At 43.9% G+C, this 23,013-nt stretch overlaps 1 pseudogene; it reads left to right on the forward strand.

The window, feature by feature from the left end:
* Positions 1-23,013, forward strand: part of LOC115117698 (neuroligin-2-like) — a 104,080-nt pseudogene that overhangs the window by 76,164 nt on the left and 4,903 nt on the right.

The raw sequence follows: 23,013 nt of genomic DNA on the forward strand, positions 1-23,013 counted from the left end.
TTCTATCGCTCATTTGCACGTCATGTCAATGATATCATGTCACCGTGTGGGACTGTGGGTCAATTAACCTTGTCGTTCTAGTTTGTGAGCTAGGTGGGCTCCTGCCTGGGAAGGTCTCCCACTCAGAAGTACGAGATGGGGAGGGGGGCGGGGGTAGGTTGACCTCAGGTCTCCCCACCGATAGCCCGAGGTAGGAGGAACGGGGGAGTCTATTGTTGGAATCGGCTAAACTTTGAACATTGAGATATTAAATGAATGATAGGAAATGAAAGTGACTGGGTTCTGTTAGAAGTTAATGGTTCTTAGAAGAAAGAAGAAGGCTCCAGAATGTGTTTGATGGAGGAGAGGAGAGCGATGTGTTGATACAGGGGAGACAGATGGACATCTGTGTATTAGATGAAAGAAGGGTTGAGGTCAGGAGGTGAGGACAGATTCTCTTAAGAGAGTAATAAATGTTTGGAATCCTGTTACCCTCTTTATTAGCTTCCTGTAGAGACATAACATGTAAGGATTGGAGAGAAAGTGGAGTGTCCTGAGTAGGATGCATATAAACTGTGAAGTCTGAAATCTTTAGCTGTCTGTTTTCAGCTGTACAGAACCTTTGGGAAGAATAAACTTAGTTAAAGCTTCTCTAGTGTCCGTGGGTTATTTACTCTGAAAAATAAGCACTTAACACCATCAAATAGCGCACCTCTAACTTTGTACAGTACTAATACAATTAGTCAAATCAGTCACACAACGAAATGCTACCAAGTAAACCATAATTCATTCATAGTCCTGTGAATATATAGTTTCACAGACATATTGTTGCATTTTTTTCTGGTTTGTGTGAAATCTTTAAGAATAATATACAGCCAGTCTGCACACCACCAAGGTGAATTGGTTTAGTCTTGACTCTTGGTTGACAGTGTTGGGGGATGAGTAATGTATTGATGCTCGAGTGCCAGATCAACATTCAACAAATGTTTTTCTATTTGTCTTTAATAGATATCAAAAATAAGTCTTATTTTTGTATATACTGTATTTTTATATTTATATAGTTTTAAATGTTATGATTATTTATTTGTGAAGTTCTAAATGTCTGACTAAAAATTACAGTTAGTGCCGAATGGTGCTTTTTGGGGGGGGGGTTCCGCAGGGAGCCATACAAGCTAGAACCGCCAATGCCCCCGAGCCTGGTTCCTCTCTAGGTTTCTTCCTATGTACCTGCCTTTCTAGGGAGCTTTTCCGCTGTGCTTCTACATACATGTGGGTAGACTTTGGACTTTGTGACAACTGCTGATGTAAAAATAAACGTTTTGATGTTTTTGTAGAAGTGTCTCTGTCGTCATCCCATCTGTCCATTACGCTCCATCTTGCAAGGCTCATTTGAATAATTTACTGAATCTACAGTAATGCTTTCCTTGTATCCATCGCCTTTCATATCTCCCTTTTCTTTGCTTTTTGGCCCTCTTTCCATTCCATACCACCCCTCTTCCTCTCCTCTCCTCCTCTCCTCTCTGGGTATAGCTCTCTATTCACCTAGTCATGTATTCATAGATGTGTTTGTTCAGTGGCTTCCTGATAATTGTCCTGTTCCTGTCTGAGACACTAGGTCTGTAGGGGCCTGTTCACTCACACAGCAGGCTAGCTATCTCCTATACTCTGACTCTACACACCTGAGTGGCTGGACACACACACACACACACTCACCTTGGATCAGTGAATAGAACAAGATTTTACTGAGCCACTGTAGTGGAGAAAAACACATCCCAACAATATCATTAGTCCTAATTGGCTCTCACAGCACTGACTCCACTCAGCCAACTGCTCCACCAGTCACCTGTTCAGGTAGAGAGAGAGTTAGAGAGAGAGTTAGAGAGAGAGGTAGGGAGAAAGTTAGAGAAAGAGGTAAGGGAGAGAGTTAGAGAGAGAGGTAGGGAGAGAGAGAGACAGAGAGAGAGAGAGAGAGAGAGAGAGAGAGAGGTAGGGAGAAAGTTAGAGAGAGAGGTAGGGAGAGAGGTAGAGAGAGAGGTAGAGAGAGAGGTAGAGAGAGAGTTAGAGAGAGAGTTAGGAGAGAGAGAGAGAGGTAGAGAGAGAGAGAGAGAGGTAGAGAGAGAGAGAGAGAGAGAGAGAGAGAGGTAGGGAGAGAGGTAGAGAGAGAGAGAGAGAGGGAGAGAGAGAGGGAGAGAGGAGAGAGGGGTAGAGAGAGAGGTAGAGAGAGAGGAGAGAGAGGTAGAGAGAGAGGGAGAGAGGAGAGAGAGGTAGATAGAGAGGTAGAGAGAGAGTTAGGGAGAGAGGAGAGAGAGGTAGAGAGAGAGGGAGAGAGAGGTAGAGAGAGAGGTAGGGAGAGAGGAGAGAGAGAGGTAGAGAGAGAGAGGTAGAGAGAGAGAGAACGTGTGTGTTACTCATAGCTCATAATTCATGATTAGAACACAGAATTCATCTCAAATACAAAGGTTCAATCCCTCACATACAAGGTCTGTATGATTATCAAGGTGTCCATTACAATAAAGATATGCAGCTACAATGAATTAATGATCATGTTTTTTCACCGTCTCCCGTGATGAAATATACTGTGTTCAATCAATCGTTCACAATATTACACTGATTACTCCCATTGTTGTAAATATTGTAAAGAACAGTCCTAAATATCGGTGTGATATTGTATTGCTACGATTGTATTGCTACTATTGCTTCCAGAGGCAGGAGGGGCGGTGTTTCATGAAGAGCTGTCTGGTGGATGCTTACAGAGCTCAAATAACCCTCAATCTAGTGCACTTTATCCTTCCGTTACGTCTTTCTCCCATTCATTTATTTCTCTCCACCATATCCCTCCTCCTCTCTCTCTCCGAGGTTGAAGACTCTCTTCACATTTCCTTGGCTGTTACCTAAAGCGAGTGTAGAATATGCATGAGTTCGGCCTTGTAATCTGCTGCTCTCAGCGCTAAAGGAAGCACGAGGCCCAACTCAGCAGACAGGAAAAGTATCGAAAAGAAAACTTATTGAGCGAGAGAGAGAGAGTGAGAGAGAGAGAGAGAGAACAAAAAGATAATTACTTGACACATTGGAAAGAATTAACCAAAAAACTGAGCAAACTAGAATGCTATTCTAGACAGAGAGACAGAGAGACAGAGAGATTGAGAGAGAGATTGAAAGAGAAAAAGACAAGAGAGATTGAGAGATTGAGAGAGAGATTGGAGAAAAAGACTGAGCGAGAGATTGATTTAAGTAAGCTTTGGCAATATTGTACATTGTTACGTCATGCCAATAAAGCAAATTGAATTGAATTGATTTGAAAGAGAGATTGAAAGAGGAAAAGACTGAAAAAACCTGTCTGATTTATCTTAAATATTTCCCCTCTCCCTCCTATCCTATCAAATAGAATGGGGAAGAGGTCATGTGAGCATGCGAGTGTGTCTGACTTTAAGTCTGTGTATGTGTGTTGTGCCAGAGTGTGTCCAGATCTCTGTGACTGTAGTTCTGGCTGGTTGCCAGGCAACAGAGGCAGGCAGACAGCTCACCACAGCTGCTATGAGATAGGACACATCTTCACGCCTCTGGCTCTAGCCAGTAGTACGAGTCACAGTTCAGAGGTCGTAAGGTCACTGAGACCCTGCCCCTGACCACCATGATCCAAACCATTATCACACTGAGACACCACTCTGTCATCACTCTATCAACTGTCCAATCACCGGGTGATCATTTAGTGAGGCCAGTGGATGAGGACCGCCCAGTGAGTGAACTCACTAATCTAGATCTTTATCTTGATGTCCCTGTACATCTTGATCTGTTTAATCCCTTCCTCTCACTCTCTAGCTCTCTCTCTCCTGACTCTCTAGCTCTCTCTCTCCTGACTCTCTAGCTCTCTCTCTCCAGGCTCTCTAGCTCTCTCTCTCCTGACTCTCTAGCTCTCTCTCTCCTGACTCTCTAGCTCTCTCTCTCCAGGCTCTCTAGCTCTCTCTCTCCTGACTCTCTAGCTCTCTCTCTCCTGACTCTCTAGCTCTCTCTCTCCTGACTCTCTAGCTCTCTCTCTCCTGACTCTCTAGCTCTCTCTCTCCAGACTCTCTAGCTCTCTCTCTCCTGACTCTCTAGCTCTCTCTCTCCTGACTCTCTAGCTCTCTCTCTCCAGACTCTCTAGCTCTCTCTCTCCTGACTCTCTAGCTCTCTCTCTCCTGACTCTTTTGCTCTCTCTCATTCTCTCTTTCTCTTTCCCTCCTCTCTCTCTTGCTTTCTCACTCTCTCGCTCAAAGCTCAGGGTTTAGAGGTCAGATTGCTGTTGTATTCAGTCCTATTTTGGTCTCTTTTCTTTGACTGTGCCGCTGGGGGAAGTTAAGCAGCAGTGGATGAGTGAATGGCTGCATGGCCTATGTCTCTGTCCCTCTGTCTTTCCCCAGGCCTCTCCCCAGACCTCTCCCCAGACCTCTCTCCAGACCTCTCCCCAGGCCTCTCCCCAGACCTCTCCCCAGGCCTCTCCCCAGACCTCTCCCCAGGCCTCTCCCCAGGCCTCTCCCCAGAGCCTCTCCCCAGGCCTCTCCCCAGACCTCTCCCCAGACCTCTCCCCAGACCTCTCCCCAGACCTCTCCCCAGGCCTCTCCCCAGACCTCTCCCCAGGCCTCTCCCCAGACCTCTCCCCAGGCCTCTCCCCAGGCCTCTCCCCAGTCCTCTCTCTCTGCCCTTTGCTCTTTAGAAAGGGGGCTACCATCTGCAGAGAATACAAAACCATCTCCTGAAGCCATGGAAGGGTTTCAACATATTTTCCCTCTTAGTCCCTTGTAATGCACCTCCTGGAGGGGTGTTTGCCTTGACCTACATGGTGTGGAACCATGGAGCCAGGATGGCATTCTCTTTTCAAGGACAATCAATTACACAACACTCTTAGCAAGGATTCTGTTACTGACACATCATGATCCATTTAATCTGCCTATGAAGGTCATTATGCATGGAATAATACAAAACACTGGAGATACAACTCCTCAGAAAAACATGCATAATCACCATTCACAGAATGCCCTTCATATCATTTTCATTTTCATAAAGTCATGTCTAACACGTCAGTTGACATGTAGTGGCTTTGTCGTGTTCCACTTCTCGTACAGTTGTAGCATATCAGTACCACAGGTTTTAATCACGGCTGGCATTGTTTGCAATCCACCCATGCAGTAACTATTAAGTCCAAACCACCAATTAACCAACAGATAAATGGCAGGCAGGCAGGCAGGCAGGCAGGCAGGCAGGCAGGCAGGCAGGCAGGCAGGCAGGCAGGAAGGCAGGCAGGCAGGCAGGCAACAAGACAGACAGACCAAGAGAGAGACAGACAGACAGATGAGTGTGTCTCTGTATCGTAAAGCAGTAGCTAGGCCTCAGACCCACAGATAACAGAGTGATGCTCTTCTCCCAGCAGGGTTGGGGTTAATTCCACAAATTTAATTCAGTCCATTCCTTCTCCCTATAAATTCCATTTAATTTAATTCAAATTCCGGGTCAGTCTTTAAATTCAGAGATAATTCCATTCCTGTCAATTCCAATGTTAGGTCAATTCCAATAATTAAATTCCCAATTTAATATTATCCCCAAAAGTTCAGACAGTCTAGCTATACTGGGAATATAGAAATACAAGTTGAAATAATTTATAACAAATCTTGCAGTCAATTATTGATATTAAGTGCAGTAATTCCATTAACTGGGGAATGTAGAAATATTGAATTTCAATTCAATTACAAAGATTAAATAATTTTACAATTCCAATTCAATTTCAATTCCACAAAGTCCAAACAGTCTTTTTCCAATTCAATTCCAAATCTATAACTTGAAGATTGCTGAAATTTGAATTGAGCAGTATTGGGGTTAATGCGTTACGTAATCAAATTACTTTTACGAGTAACAGAGTAAAATAACGCGGTACTTTTTCTAATTGGTTAATACTGGGTAATATATTATTATTGTTACTTAGTCGAACAGTCGGGTGTGTGTTTCAAATCAAATCAAATCAATCTCGACTTGTTTCCAATTGAGTTCTCGAACAAGCGAAGAAAGGCTGTTTGGAGAAATGTCAAGACTGCTGCTGTCCATAGAAATGTATAAAGGGCGCTGCTCTGATCTTTGCTATTGAACGCTTCTGTGATCGCAAAGCCTATAGAGGGCTTTCCCTTCTAGTGACAAGTGTGCCCTCTATACGTCTTTATGGGTCCGTGTACGTGCAGTACAGAACCGGAAATGGCGGTTCGAGAGAAAGATTTTGAATTAACAGATTTTTGCCTTACAGAATATACAGCTAATTAAGCAGCCCATATATAGCGCAGCACTTGTAGACCAGCACAGCAAAGCAGCGCCACAGATGAAAGGAGGAACTAGTGATCAAACCTGAATTAGTAAGTAGCCTATCTTATTTAGAGAGCGCATGGCTCGCCTTGCTCCCTCAGTCAGTCAAACAAACGGTAAGATTTTGAGATTGTTTTCATGAAAGTAACACAAAGTAATGTAACTAGTAATATGATGTGTGCTTTCCACACAAAGTAATACTGTAAGGTAACGAGTAATAGGTAATATATGGCCAGATTTATGTACATTTGAAAACACCAGCAACACCCATTAGCTGTTCAACACAGATAATGACGTTATAACACATTTTAGATGGTTTTTATTTATTATGTTTGTGCCAGTGTGTGTGTATGTGTGTGTGTGTGTGTGTGTGTGTGTGTGTGTGTGTGTGTGTGTGTGTGTGTGTGTGTGTGTGTGCGCGTGTCTATGAGTGTGTTTACAGTGCCTCTCCTCTTTCCTAACGAGCTCTCTTTGCTGCGTTCATTTAACGACATAGGTGTTAAAAATGAGTGCCATTGCCTTTATCAGATAATACAGTGCTTGACTAATTTGCCAAAGTTTCTGTTAAAGCACTTGAGGCTGCTAACGAGCTGCAGCCTCGTAAACACCCAGGCCACTGTCACTTGATGCTGCGGCCATCTTTGCTTGTGGAGGACATAAAAAAGATGCAAAACATAATAATATTTTCTTCTCTCCCTCTTCTCTCCCTCTTCTTCAACCAACCCTCATCCTCTTTCTCTCCATGCCTTTTCATGTATTCCTCTTTCTCATTCTGGTCTCTTTCCTCTCATCAATATTTCCTCTCTGTCATCTTATCATCCTTGTGTACCCCTCTCACTCCTCAAATCACTCTTCCCTTCTCTGTCTTTCCATTGTGCTGCCTCTCCACTCAAATACCATCCGTCTACCTTCAATCCCTTCCTCCATGCACCCCTCTCTGTCCTGCAGGGTTTCTGAGTACCGGGGACCAGTCAGCCAAGGGGAACTATGGTCTGTTGGACCAGATCCAGGCTCTGCGCTGGCTCAATGAGAACATTGGCCACTTTGGAGGAGACCCAGAGAGGATCACCATCTTTGGCTCCGGGGCTGGAGCCTCCTGTGTCAATCTGCTCATTCTCTCCCACCACTCCGAGGGTAAGGACCTGTCGTCATATTCATAACCCAGCTAGTGTAGCCGGTGTGAAATGGCTTGCTAGTTAGCGGTGCGCGCTAGTGGGATTTCAATCGGTGACGTCACTCACTCAGAGACCTTGAAGTAATTGTTCCCCTTGCACTGCAAGGACCGCGACTTTTGTGGAGCGATAGGTAACGATGCTTCGTGGGATGTAGTTGTTGATGTGTTCGTTGGGTCCCTGGTTGGAGCCCACGTTGGGGCGAGGAGAGGGACGGAAGCAACACCGTAACACTAGCACAGGGCTCTCTAACCCTGTTCATGGAGAGCTACCCTCCTCTACGTTTTCCACTCCAACCCTGTTCACGAAGAGCTACCCTCTGTTTTCACTCCAACCCTGTTCACGAAGAGCTACCCTCCTCTATGTTTTCACTCCAACGCTGTTCACGAAGAGCTACCCTCCTCTGTTTTCACTCCACTCCAACCCTGTTCACGAAGAGCTTACCCTCCTCTACGTTTTCACTCCACTCCAACCCTGTTCACGAAGAGCTACCCTCCTCTACATTTTCACTCCACTCCAACCCTGTTCACGAAGAGCTACCCTCTATGTTTTCACTCCAACCCTGTTCACGAAGAGCTACCCTCCTCTATGTTTTCACTCCAACCCTGTTCACGAAGAGCTACCCTCCTCTATGTTTTCCACTCCAACCCTGTTCACGAAGAGCTACCCTCCTCTATGTTTTCACTCCAACCCTGTTCAGAACGGTAGCTCTCCAGGAACAGGGTTGTAGAACCCTGCAATAGCACATAATGTTCTGAGAACCATATGTTTCTTAGAGCCTGGTGAGCGTGTTGTTGTCATATGGTTATTTTGCATACAACCTTCCCACAACCTTTTGGGAATGGTGCAGAATAGTTGCTTAGCTTTGGAACATTCTCAGCACAATTAAGGAACTTGACAAAAAAACATTATTTTCTTCTTTCATTACTTTTAGAGAATGTTTCCTAAAAGTTCAAACATGGTTACATTTCATTAACATTTTGGTAATGTTCTAGGAAGGTTATCCAACTGGTTTGACATTGGGAATGTTCTCAAATAGTTCAGAGAACGTTAAAGAAACCTTCTTCTGTGGGAATTTCAGTACTTCAGCATAACGTTTCCTACAGGTTTCCTCATGGTTCCATTTATGGTCATGTTCTCAAATTGTTCCAAGAATATTAAGAAAACATTGTTTTTTTTAAACATGAAACTTTAGTAGCGTTCATAGAACATTCCAAAAGTATTATTTAAAAAGCATGTTAAGATAACGTTCCAAAAAAAACAAGAGAACTTTAGTAATGTTAAAAACATTTACATTCCATACTCAGCATCAACAAAACTCTCTATCCTCGATCTTGTTAAATGTTCTCAGGTGTGTTGGCCATGCCCACTAATTGGCCTCACCCGATCTTAATGAGTGTTTGTTTCCTTTGAAATGGGGTCTGTTTGAATAGACTAAAATGAACAGCTTGAATGAAAAACATTACATGATAGCTCCATCCTGGCGGCACAGTGGACTAATTTATGAATAGAGAACAGACTATTATAGGAAATGAATTTCCGTGTGTCCTGGAGTTCAAAAAAGTTAAGCTAGCAAAATAAGCTAGCAGTGCTATTCAAAGTCTTATTGAAAACATTCAGTGAAAGTTTTAAGGAACTTATTAAAAAAACATCAAATAACCTATCATTTCTGTTCTCAGAGCAGTAATAAAACCTTCTAGGAAAACATTCAAGGAACTAGAGTAAAACATTCTCAGAACCTCCCTGCAACCCAAAACTGACACATTTTCACTTCTATTCTCAGAACTTTTTTTTTTTAATTACATTTTTCGGGTCAGGAAGCATATAGGTTCGTTCCCACAACCAATGTGAAACCAAAAACATACAGTGCCTTGCGAAAGTATTCGGCCCCCTTGAACTTTGCAACCTTTTGCCACATTTCAGGCTTCAAACATAAAGATATAAAACTGTATTTTTTGTGAAGAATCAACAAGTGGGACACAATCATGAAGTGGAACGACATTTATTGGATATTTCAAACTTTTTTAACAAATAAAAACTGAAAAATTGGGCGTGCAAAATTATTCAGCCCCCTTAAGTTAATACTTTGTAGCGCCACCTTTTGCTGCGATTACAGCTGTAAGTCGCTTGGGGTATGTCTCTATCAGTTTTGCACATCGAGAGACTGAATTTTTTTCCCATTCCTCCTTGCAAAACAGCTCGAGCTCAGTGAGGTTGGATGGAGAGCATTTATGAACAGCAGTTTTCAGTTCTTTCCACAGATTCTCGATTGGATTCAGGTCTGGACTTTGACTTGGCCATTCTAACACCTGGATATGTTTATTTTTGAACCATTCCATTGTATATTTTGCTTTATGTTTCGGATCATTGTCTTGTTTGTTGGAAGACAAATCTCCGTCCCAGTCTCAGGTCTTTTGCAGACTCCATCAGGTTTTCTTCCAGAATGGTCCTGTATTTGGCTCCATCCATCTTCCCATCAATTTTAACCATCTTCCCTGTCCCTGCTGAAGAAAAGCAGGCCCAAACCATGATGCTGCCACCACCATGTTTGACAGTGGGGATGGTGTGTTCAGGGTGATGAGCTGTGTTGCTTTTACGCCAAACATAACGTTTTGCATTGTTGCCAAAAAGTTCAATTAATTTTGGTTTCATCTGACCAGAGCACCTTCTTCCACATGTTTGGTGTGTCTCCCAGGTGGCTTGTGGCAAACTTTAAACAACACTTTTTATGGATATGTTTAAGAAATGGCTTTCTTCTTGCCACTCTTCCATAAAGGCCAGATTTGTGCAATATACGACTGATTGTTGTCCTATGGACAGAGTCTCCCACCTCAGCTGTAGATCTCTGCAGTTCATCCAGAGTGATCATGGGCCTCTTGGCTGCATCTCTGATCAGTCTTCTCCTTGTATGAGCTGAAAGTTTAGAGGGACGGCCAGGTCTTGGTAGATTTGCAGTGGTCTGCTACTCCTTCCATTTCAATATTATCGCTTGCACAGTGCTCCTTGGGATGTTTAAAGCTTGGGAAATCTTTTTGTATCCAAATCCGGCTTTAAACTTCTTTAAAACAGTATCTCGGACCTGCCTGGTGTGTTCCTTGTTCTTCATGATACTCTCTGCACTTTTAACGGACCTCTGAGACTATCACAGTGCAGGTGCATTTATACGGAGACTTGATTACACACAGGTGGATTGTATTTATCATCATTAGTCATTTAGGTCAACATTGGATCATTCAGAGATCCTCACTGAACTTCTGGAGAGAGTTTGCTGCACTGAAAGTAAAGGGGCTGAATAATTTTGTACGCCCAATTTTTCAGTTTTTGATATGTTAAAAAAGTTTGAAATATCCAATAAATGTCATTCCACTTCATGATTGTGTCCCACTTGTTGTTGATTCTTCACAAAAAAATACAGTTTTATATCTTTATGTTTGAAGCCTGAAATGTGGCAAAAGGTCGCAAAGTTCAAGGGGGCCGAATACTTTCGCAAGGCACTGTACGTTCTCACAACTTCCAAGGAACCAAATGTGCTATCTGGGAACAGTCATCATCATTTCAGTGATTATCATCAACAACATAAGAATCATCATCGCCAACATCATCAAACATGATAGTCAGGGGCCTCTCGAGTGGCGCAGAGATGCTAGCTGCGTCACTACAGATCCTGGTTTGATCCTAGGCAACCAGGAGACCCATGAGGCGGCGCACAATTGGCCCAGCGTCGTCCGGGTTAGGGGAGGGTTTGGCTGGCAGGGATGTTCTTGTCCGGTCACGCTCTAGCGACTCTTGTAGAGGGCTGGGCGTAATGCACGCTGACACGGTCGCCAGGTGTATGGTGTTTCCTCCGACACATTGATGTGGCTGGCTTCCGGGTTAAGTAAGCATTGTGTCAAGAAGCAGTGCGGCTTGGCGGGGTTGTGTATCGGAGAACGCACAGCTCTCGACCTTCGCCTCTCCCTGCACTCAAGCATCAATACATTACTCATCCCCCAACACTGTCAACCAAGAGTCAAGACTAAACCAATTCACCTTGGTGGTGTGCAGACTGGTTGTATATTATTCTTAATTTCGCACAAACCAAACTATATATTCACAGTGTTATGAATGAATTGTGGTTTAGTTGGTAGCATTTCATAGTGTGACTGATTTGACTAATTTCATTATACTGTACAAAATTAGAGGTGCGCTATTTGATAGATTCCCCCGCTCCCCCTACCTCTGGCTTCCAGTGGGGAGACTTGAGGTTAACCTACCCCCGCCCCCTCCCCATCTCGTACTTCTGACTGGGAGACCTTCCCAGGCAGTAGCCTGCCTAGCTCACAAACTAGAATCAGGGCGCACACCCCGACAAGGTTAATTGACCTACAATCCCACACGGTGACATGATATCATTGACAAGAAGTGCAAATGAGCAATAGAAAACCGATCGTGCAAATGTCACCATTCCAACTTTTTTTGTGCGGGCTCCCCGTGCCGCCCTGGGTGTCTGCCCATGTCGCCTATACCTATATCCGCCACTGCGTACGGGAGTTGCAGCTATGGGACAAGACTGTAACTACCAACTGATTTCACGAAATTGGGGAGAAATTTTTTTAAATATAATTTTTTAATGTCATTTTGGGCTCCCGAGTGGCACAGCGATCTAAGGCACTGAATCTCAGTGCAAGAGGCTTCACTACAGTCCCTGGTTTGAATCCAGGCTGTATCACATCCGGCCATGGTTGGGAGTCCTATAGGGCGGCACATAATTGGCCCAGCGTTGCCCGGGTTTGGCCGGGGTGAGTAAGAATTTGTTCTTAACTGACTTGTCTAGTTAAATAAAGGTTAAAGAAAAAACAAGTAAGTAAATAAACAGTCATCTACAATAACAGCAATATCATCATCTACAAAAACAGTAATATCATCATCTACGACAACAATCCCCAGTATTCCTGCCATCATAATCACCATATTACCATTTCAATCATCAACACGATAGCAGTATCCAACATGTTTTAACTACTATTCAGGTATGTGTTAAAAATGGAAACCCAGAGAGGTGTATTTAAAGGCCCAATGCAGCCATTTTTTATATCGATATCATATCATTTCTGGGTAACAATGCAGTACCTTACTATAATAGTTTTCCTTTTAAATTGACAAAAAAAAAGCTTTTTCAGAAAAAAATATTTTGTCTGGGAGTGGTCTGAGTGGGGAGGTTAACTTAAAACTAGCTGTTTTTGGCAGTATGGTTTGGATCTCTCTTTGTTATTGGTCTATTAACCAATTTACCAACTGTTGATGTCACGAGGTAAGCCGAAACTCTCGCCCATGCGAACAGGCTGATTAGAAGGTCCTATGTAGATTGTATTTTCAACCAGAAACTATTGGGAAATAACACTGCTCAATTTTCTTTACACTTATATAGTGTTAGTTTCATCAGCTGTTGTACAATGTGATACAAAACATAGGAAAACTGAATTTTGACTGCACTGGGCCTTTAAAGACAAATGTTCCTCTTGCCTCAGTTCCATAGTGTCTAACTGAGTAACAAGGTAGTATGCCATTGAACCCTAGGATAATGTATGAATATCAATGAGGTAGGTAGAGTATTATGGGATAGAACTTTAGGCCAATATGGATAGGACTATCTGAGATTGAGCCACATATAGAACAGGTTTGTTGAATCAGATCAATATGCAAATGACAACATCATTCATTTGACTTCGGTATAGGGAATCTGATTGTAGATTCTACGGTGTAGAATATGAATCTCCGTTTGTGTATATGAGAAAGTGACTGGTGTATGAGTGAGCACTTTGGACTGAGTTAATATGGATGTGTGTGTGTCTGTCTGTCTGTGAGAGAGAGCACTATAACGAGGCCTGTCAATATGGATGTGTCTGTCTGTGAGTAGGAGAGAGCAGAGCTGAGCACAGAACTTGAGCTGCAGCTGAGACGAGTCTTAATTGATTTCACAGGGAGAGGAGCGGGGGAGGTGGCACATGCAGAGGATGGGGGATGGAATGGGGCGAAGGGGGTCTTAATTATTAATGACAGAATCTGCAGATGAAAACAGGGGGACAACAAGGCACTTTACATAACAGTGCAGCAGTACTCTCCTCTCTCTACCCGCGCTTTCGCTCTCCCTCTCCCTCTCCCTCTCTCCATTCAACACAGCCACCAGTCAGTGGAAACACCAACACAGCTGTGTGCCGGCCTGTCGCCATTTTGTGTGCCGGCCTGCCTCCGTATGTGATGTGAGAGAACCAGTGGATTTGGCAAGCCTACTGTTTACAGTGATTTAGTGGGGCTGGGGTGAGAGGCAGCATATCTGGACCAGTGCTCCCTCCATATGTAATACTTCACGGTGCCACGGCTCCTCTGATGCATGCATCATTAAAGCACTCTCTCTGTAGTGCCTTGAAGGCCTTGTGAGAAGCTAGTGAGTGTGTCAGAGGGATGAAAAGACAGCGTAAATGGAGAGAGTGATACTTTCTCTAGATACAGACAGTACAGTGCCCTGTATCTATTATACACTCAGGGATCTGAGTCCTCTGACCCTATTGTGACCCCCAGGTCTGTTCCAGAGAGCCATAGCCCAGAGTGGCTCAGCCATCTCCAGCTGGTCGGTCAACTACCGACCCCTCATGTACACCCAGATCCTGGCTAAGAAGGTAGGCTGCAGCTACGGGGACACAGGCGACCTGGTGGAGTGTCTGAGGAGGAAAACCTTCAGGGAGCTGGTGGACCAGGACATCCAGCCGGCCAGATATCATATCGCCTTCGGCCCAGTGGTGGATGGAGACGTGGTGCCCGACGACCCTGAGATTCTCATGCAACAGGTCGGACTCAGCCTCTAGCTCCAAAACATGTCTATTCTGTCTTTCAATTATTCTTAACTGTATTTCTATCTGTCTTTCTCACAGTATTTTATGTATTTGGCATTTTTATGCAACGTCTGCTATTACTGTTTCTATCGCAGTGTCTTTTTCTACCTCCATGTTCTGTGATGCTGTGTGTGTGTGCTGCCACCAGGGGGAGTTCCTGAACTATGACATCCTGCTGGGGGTGAACCAGGGAGAAGGGCTGAAATTTGTGGATGACAGTGAGGGGGATGATGGCATCTCTGCAGCCTCTTTTGACTACACCATCTCCAACTTTGTGGACAACCTGTATGGATACCCTGAGGGTGAGAGTTTGTTATAAATGTTCTCATACACACAAACATATTCGTCGCCCCCACAGGAGCAGAAATAATGCTCCACTTACCCATGTGTGTTAATAATAGATAAATATTTTATTTTGCAATGCTTTAGTATTTCATTGGTGGGTATTCAGGGACTCTCTGTTCCTTAACCTCCCCATCTTTTGTTACTCTCTAATCTATCTCTTGCTCTGATTCTCTGTCTCCCCCCTCTCACTCTGTCTCTCTCTCTCTGTCTCTCCCTCTCTCCACCACCTCTCCCACCTCTCTCTCTCTCTCTCTCTATTCTATCTCTTCAATTTCAATTACATTAAGGGGCTTTATTGGCATGGGAAACATATGTTTACATTGCCAAAGCAAGTTAAATAGATAATAAACAAAAGGGAAATAAACAATACAAAATAAACAGTAACATTACACAAAATAATATATTATGTTGTAATGACATGCAAATAGTTGAAGTACAAAATGGAAAATAAATAAACATAAATATAGGTTGTATTTACAAAGGTGTTTGTTCTTCACTGGTTGCCCTTTTCTTGTGGCAACAGGTCACACATCTTGCTGCTGTGATGGCACACTGTGGTATTTCACCCAATAGATATGGGAGTTTATGAAAATTGGATTTGTTTTCGATTCTTTGTGGGTCTGTGTAATCTGAGGGAAATATGTGTCTCTAGTATGATCATACATTTGGCAGGAGGTTAGGAAGTGCAGCTCAGTTTCCACGTCATTTTGTGCACAGCAGCCTTTCTCAGTAGCAACACTATGCTCACTGAGTCTGTACATAGTCAAAGATTTCCTTCATTTTGGGTCAGTCACAGTGGTCAGGTATTCTTCCACTGTGTACTCTCTGTTTAGGGCCAAATAGCATTTTCGTTTGCTCAGTTTCTTTGTAAATTCTTTCCAATGTGTCAAGTAATTATCTTTTTTGTTTTCTCATGATTTGGTTGGGTCTAATTGTATTGCTGTCCTGGGGCTCTGTGGGGTCTGCTTGTGTTTGTGAACAGAGCTCCAGGACCAGCTTGCTTAGGGGTCTCTTCTCCGGGTCCATTTCTCTGTAGGTGATGGCTTTGTTTTGGAAGGTTTGGAAATCGCTTCCTTTTAGGTGGTAGTAGAGTTTAACGGCTCCTTTCTCAATTTTGATAATTAGTGAATATCGGCCTAATTATGCTCTGCATGCATTATTTGGTGTTTTACTGAGGATATTTTTGCAGAATTTTTCATGCAGTGTCTCAATTTGGTGTTTTTCCCATTTTGTGAATTCTTGGTTGATGAGCAGACCCCAGACCTCACAACCATAAAGGGCAATGGGTTCTATAACTGATTCAAGTATTTTTTGCCAGATCCTAATTGGTATGTCGAATTTTATGTTCCTTTTGATGGCATAGGAGGCCCTTCTTGCCTTGTCGCTCAGATTGTTCACAGCTTTGTGGAAGTTAGTGGGGCAAAAAAGTATTTAGTCAGCCACCAATTGTGACAGACAAAATGAGAAAAAAGAAAATCACATTGTAGGATTTTTAATGAATTTATTTGCAAATTATGGTGGAAAATAAGTATTTGGTCACCTACAAACAAGCAAGATTTCTGGCTCTCACAGACCTGTAACTTCTTCTTTAAGAGGCTCCTCTGTCCTCCACTCGTTACCTGTATTAATGGCACCTGTTTGAACTTGTTATCAGTATAATAGACACCTGTCCACAACCTCAAACAGTCACACTCCAAACTCCACTATGGCCAAGACCAAAGAGCTGTCAAAGGACACCAGAAACAACATTGGGGGTGGAAACATCATGCTTTGGGGCTGTTTTTCTGCAAAGGGACCAGGACGACTGATCCGTGTAAAGGAAAGAATGAATGGGGCCATGTATCGTGATATTTTGATTGAAAACCTCCTTCCATCAGCAAGGGCATTGAAGATGAAACGTGGCTGGGTCTTTCAGCATGACAATGATCCCAAACACACCGCCCGGGCAACGAAGGAGTGGCTTCGTAAGAAGCATTTCAAGGTCCTGGAGTGGCCTAGCCAGTCTCCAGATCTCAACCCCATAGAAAATCTTTGGAGGGAATTGAAAGTCTGTGTTGCCCAGCAACAGCCCCAAAACATCACTGCTCTAGAGGAGATCTGCATGGAGGAATGGGCCAAAATACCAGCAACAGTGTGTGAAACCCGTTTGAAGACTTACAGAAAACGTTTGACCTCTGTCATTGCCAACAAAGGGTATATAACAAAGTATTGAGAAACTTTTGTTATTGACCAAATACTTATTTTCCACCATAATATGTAAATACATTCATAAAAAATCCTACAATGTGATTTTTCTGGATATTTTTTTCTCATTTTGTCTGTCATAGTTGAAGTGTAATTACAGGCCTCTCATCTTTTTACATGGGAGAACTTGCACAATTGGTGGCTGACTAAATACTTTTTTGCCCCACTGTACCTGTGGCGCTGATGTTGAGGCTGAGGTATGTATTGTTTTTTGTGTGCTCTAGGGCAATAGTGTCTAGGTGGAATTTGGATTCGTGGTACTGGCAACTGGACTTTTTTTTGGAACACCATTATTTTTGTCTTACTGAGATTTACTGTCAGGGCCCAAGTCTGACCGAATCTGTGCAGAAGATCTAGGTGCTGCTGTGGTTCCTCCTTGGTTGGGGACCGAAGCACCAGATCGTCAGCAAAGAGTAGACATTTGATTTCAGATTCTAGTAGGGTGAGGCCGGGTGCTGCAGGTTGTTCAAGTTCCCTCGCCAATTCATTGATATATATGTTGAAGAGGGTGGAGCTTAAGCTACATCCCTGTCTCACCCCCGGCCCTGTGGAAAGAAATGTGTATGTTTTTTTTTCAATTTTAACTGCACACTTGTTATTTGTGTACATGGATTTTTATGTCATGTGTTTTTCTCCCAACACCACTTTCCATCAATTTGTATAGCAGACCCTCATGCCAAATTGAGTGGAAACCTTTATTTAAATCAGCAAAGCATGAGAAGACTTTGCCTTTGTTTAGAATTTTTTGTTTGTCAATTAGGGTGTGCAGGGTAAATACGTGGTCTGTCGTACGTTAATTTGGTAAAAAGCCAATTTGACATATGCCCGTCTGGTGTTCAACCTTCCCAAGTTCTCTCACGTCACCCCGCTCCTCCGCTCTCTCCACTGGCTTCCAGTTGAAGCTCGCATCCGCTACAAGACCATGGTGCTTGCCTACGGAGCTGTGAGGGGAACGGCACCTCAGTACCTCCAGGCTCTGATCAGGCCCTACACCCAAACAAGGGCACTGCGTTCATCCACCTCTGGCCTGCTCGCCTCCCTACCACTGAGGAAGTACAGTTCCCGCTCAGCCCAGTCAAAACTGTTCGCTGCTCTGGCCCCCCAATGGTGGAACAAACTCCCTCACGACGCCAGGACAGCGGAGTCAATCACCACCTTCCGGAGACACCTGAAACCCCACCTCTTTAAGGAATACCTAGGATAGGATAAAGTAATCCTTCTCACCCCCCTTAAAAGACCTAGATGCACTATTGTAAAGTGGCTGTTCCACTGGATGTCATAAGGTGAAAGCACCAATTTGTAAGTCGCTCTGGATAAGAGCGTCTGCTAAATGACTTAAATGTAAATGTAAATGTAATGCTCAGTACATTGTTTTCACTGAGGAAATGTTTGTCTGCTGTTAATGATAATGCAGAGGATTTTCCCATGGTTGTTGTTGCATATCCCCCGGGAGTTATTGGGGTCAAATTTGGTTCCAAATATTGGGGAAGATGCCAGAGCTGAGGATAATGTTAAAGAGTTTAAGTACAGTCAATTTAAAATTGTGGTCTGTGTATTTTATCATTTCATTTAGGATACCTTCAACCCCACAGGCCCTTTTGGGTTGGAGGGTTTGTATTTTGTCCTGTAGTTCATTTAATGTAATTGGAGAATCCAGTGGGTTCTGGTAGTCTTTAATAATTGATTCTAAGATTTGTATTTGATCATGTATTTGTTTTCCCATAACTGGTTAGAGAATATGGTTTCTACAATTACGTTGAGCTGAATTCTGACGTGCTGTTCCTTATTTTTCCGTAGTGTATTTCTGTATTGTTTTAGTGATTTGCCATAGTTCCCTAAAACACTTCTGCGAGCAGGCCTTTCTAATTGACCTGGCCCGCGTATCCTGGAAGGATATTGACCTCATCCCGTCAGTAGAGGATGCCTGGTTGTTCTTTTAACCTCTTGCGTCCCCCCGACACGCAGGCGTCCCATCTAGACATCTGGAAATGCAAATGTGCTACGCTAAATGCTAATAGCACTCGTTAAAACTCAAACGTTCATTAAAACACACATGCAGGGTACTGAATTAAAGCTACGCTCGTTGTGAATCCAGCCAACAAGTCAGATTTTTAAAATGCTTTTCGGCGAAAGCATGAGAAGCTATTATCTGATAGCATGCAACACCCCAAAAGACCCGCAGGGGACGTAAACAAAATAATTCGCATAGTCGGCGCTACACAAAACACACAAATAAAATATAAAACATTCATTACCTTTGACAATCTTCTTTGTTGGCACTCCTAGATGTCCCATAAACATCACTATTGGGTCTTTTTTTCGATTAAATCGGTCCATATATAGCCTAGATATCGATCTATGAAGACTGTGTGATCAAGGAAAAAAACAGCGTTTTATAACGCAACGTCATTTTTAAAAATTAAATAAGTCGACGATAAACTTTCACAAAACACTTCGAAATACTTTTGTAATGCAACTTTAGGTATTAGTAAACGTTAATAATCGATCAAATTGATCACGAGGCGATGTATATTCTATAGCTGTACGTCTTGAAATAATGTCCGGGTAAATCTCAACCAAAATATCCGGCCGGAGACCGGAAGAAATGGGCTGTCTCTTGTCCGTTTGACCAAGAAACAAATCCTAGGCAAATGACAAGACTGTTGACATCGTGTGGAAGCTGTAGGTATTGCAACCTCGGCCCCATTTCTATTCAACAATACGTTCAAGTGGCGCATTGATATATTTTCCAGTTTTCAGTGATCAGATTTTCCTGCGCTTTTCGATGAAACGCACGTTCTGTTATAGTCACAGCCGTGATTTAACCAGTTTTAGAAACGTCTGAGTGTTTTCTATCCACACATACTAATCATATGCATATACTATATTCCTGGCATGAGTAGCAGGGCGCTGAAATGTTGCGCGATTTTTAACAGAATGTTCGAAAAAGTAGGGGGTAGGATCAACAGGTTAAAGTGCTTTCCTCACCATCTTAAATAAGTATGCCCCTTTCAAAAAATGTAGAACTAAGAACAGATATAGCCCTTGGTTCACTCCAGACTTGACTGCCCTTGACCAGTGTAAAAACACCCTGTGGCGTACTGCACTAGCATTGAATAGTCCCCACGGTATGCAACTTTTCAGGGAAGTCAGGAACCAATACACACAGTCAGTTAGGAAAGCAAAGGCTAGCTTTTTCAAACAGAAATGTGCATCCGGCAGCACTAATTCCAAAAAGTTTTGGGACACTCTAAAGTCCTTGGAGAATAACAGTACCTCCTCCCAGCTGCCCACTGCACTGAGACAAGGAACCACTGTCACCACTGATAAATCCACGATAATCGAGAATTTCAACAAGCATTTCTCTACGGCTGGCCATGCTTTCCACCTGGCTACCCCAACTATGGCCAACAGCTCTGCACCCCCCACAGCAACCGACTCAAGCCCGTGAAGGTACCACGTTCATCTGTACAAACAATATTAGGAAAGTATAAACACCATGGGACCACGCAGCCGTCATACCGCTCAGGAAGGAGACGCGTTCTGCCTCCTAGAGATGAACATACTTTGGTGTGAAAAGTGCAAATCAATCCCAGAACAACAGCAAAGGACCTTGTGAAGATGCTGGAGGAAACAGGTAAAAAAGTATCCTATATATGAGTCCTATATTGCCATAACCTGAAAGGCCGCTCAGCAAGGAAGAAGCCACTGCTCGAAAACCACCATAAAGCCAGACTACGGTTTGCAACTGCACATGGGGACAAAGATTGTACTTTTTGGAGAAATGTCCTCTGGTCTGATGAAACAAAAATATAATTGTTTGGCCATAATGACCATGGTTATGTTTTGAGGAAAAGCGGGAGGCTTGCAAGCTGAAGAACACCATCCCAACTGTGAAGCATCATGTTGTGGGGGTGCTTGTTGTGGGGGTGCTTTGCTGCAGGAGGGACTGGTGCACTTCACAAAATAGATGGCATCATGAGGAAGGAACATTTTGTGGATACATTGGATACATCTCGAAATCAGTCAGGAAGTTAAAGCTTGGTCGCAAACGGGTCTTCCAAATGGACAATGACCCCAAGCATGCTTCCAAAGTTGTGGCAAAATGGCTTAAGGACAACAAAGTCAAGGTATTGGAGTGGCCATCACAAAGCCCTGACGTCAATCCTGTAGAGAATGTGTGGGCAGAACTGAAAAAGCGTGTGCAATGGTCTGATATGGGGGGGCCAATATAGGGTGTGGCCAGGGTCTGCTTGGGGTGGTCTTAGTTGGTTGGTGTGTGGCTGGTGATGCTGTGGTGTGGGTGTAGGTACTCTTGGCATAGGTTCCCTCGGTGCAGGTCCTTCGAGAGGGGGTCTGGGAGGGTGTCTCGCTGGTCTGGGCGGGGTGTCCGTTGCTCTGTTGCTCCTGTGTGAGGTGTTGGGGCTACGGTTGAGGATGACGTCCTTCAGGGGCGTGCCGACGTCCTTCAGGGTCCTGGAAAAAGTTGGGATTGCTGCCTTGTGGAGGTGGACCTGGTAGTAAAGGCTGTTAATATCCAGGGTGGAGTGGTGGGCCAGGTATACATTTAGGTTTTGAGGCACAGTCTAGCGAAATGCTTGCATTCACCCGCTGTATGGTGGCAGGGTGAAAGTCTTTTTGTGGTAGCAGGGTGGAGATAAACACTTGTGCACTGGGGTGAGTGGAAGAAGCTTTTTCAATCACTCCCAGCCTTGCTGGCTTGTCTGGGGGAGTGTCCTGCTCTCTGTCACACCTCAGCCTTCTGACCTCGTCCTTCAATGCCATGTGTGCCTCTTCAAGTTCTCTCACATCAGTCCGTGGAGCAGCCAGCTCTCTCAGACAGCCGTCCATCACCACATTCTGCCCTCCGGGTCTTGTTGTGCTTGTCTGTTTTGTGGGGGTTTTCTGTCTGGATTGTGTGGACTAGCTCTCTGATCTCCAACATGTCTCTCTCTCCAGCTCTATGAATTCATCCCTCTCAATGATGGAGGAGCAGTGCAGTTGTGGAACCTGGGTGTGTTCAGTGCTGGGGGGGTGACTATCCTCATCTGCAGGACAGTTTGAAGAGGTGTGATCAGAATCACTCAGGATGGGGAGTCGTCACAGGGAGAGCTTTTCCTGCTGTGCTCGCTCTTTATCCCGTAAAGTCCTGCATGAGGATGCCCTGCACCATTACTGTCCCAGACTTGTATACGTTGACAGATGTTGTTTCAATTTCCTCAATGTCTAGTATTCTGAGTTTCCACCCTGGGCCAATACACTCTCTGTTGGGGTAGTGTGCTCTTACAGCACTGTGCCATGCCAGGGGAGGGTCTGTGTGGGAAATGAAGTTGCTTACGTTCCCCTCTTTGTAGCAGTCAGCAAATAATGTTTCTGGATTGTCCTTGAGGAGCTTTTTTTTATTCTTATTCCTTGCAGTGTTATTTTTATTATACATGGGGTACTGTATTGTAATGACCTCTGGACAGGGATAAGCCATTGGGGCTTCAAAGGTCTCTACATTTGGGTGGGGGGAGCTGTGAAACTCTCCTGCCATTGTTGGGTTCAAGAGCTTTCACACATCTGACTTCACACCTCAGTGCTAATTGAAGGTGCTGCCAGTTCTGTTCTGTCCTAGCATTTTGGTAGTTTATTATACTTATTTACTTAACTTTATATAACAAAATTACCTAGAGATTGTCTTTTTGGCTTCAGAAGTAGCTTCAGACTGTATTACTCACTCAGTTTTGTGTTGGATGGTATTTCTAGGTTCCGCTGTGTTTCTTCTGCAGGTTTTGGTTTGTTAGAAGTTTTCTCTTGATAGTCCCTGCTCTCATTCTCTGCCCCCCCCCCCCCACCTGTCTCTCCCCCCTCTGTCTCTACCCTTTCTCTCGCTCTAATCTCTCTCTTGCTCATTCTCTGTCTCTCCTCCCTCTCTCTGCTTCTCCCCCCTCTCTCTGTCTCTCCACACTCTCTCTGTCTCCCTAATCTCTCTCTTGCTCTCATTCTGTCTCTCCCCTTTCTCTCGCTCTCTCGCACTCTCGCACCCTCTCTCTCTCTCTCTCTCTCTCTCTCTCTCTCTCTCTTGCTCATTCTCTCTCTCT

This window comes from Oncorhynchus nerka, linkage group LG19 (assembly GCF_034236695.1).
Source record: "Oncorhynchus nerka isolate Pitt River linkage group LG19, Oner_Uvic_2.0, whole genome shotgun sequence".
Classification (NCBI taxonomy): Eukaryota; Metazoa; Chordata; class Actinopteri; order Salmoniformes; family Salmonidae; genus Oncorhynchus; species Oncorhynchus nerka.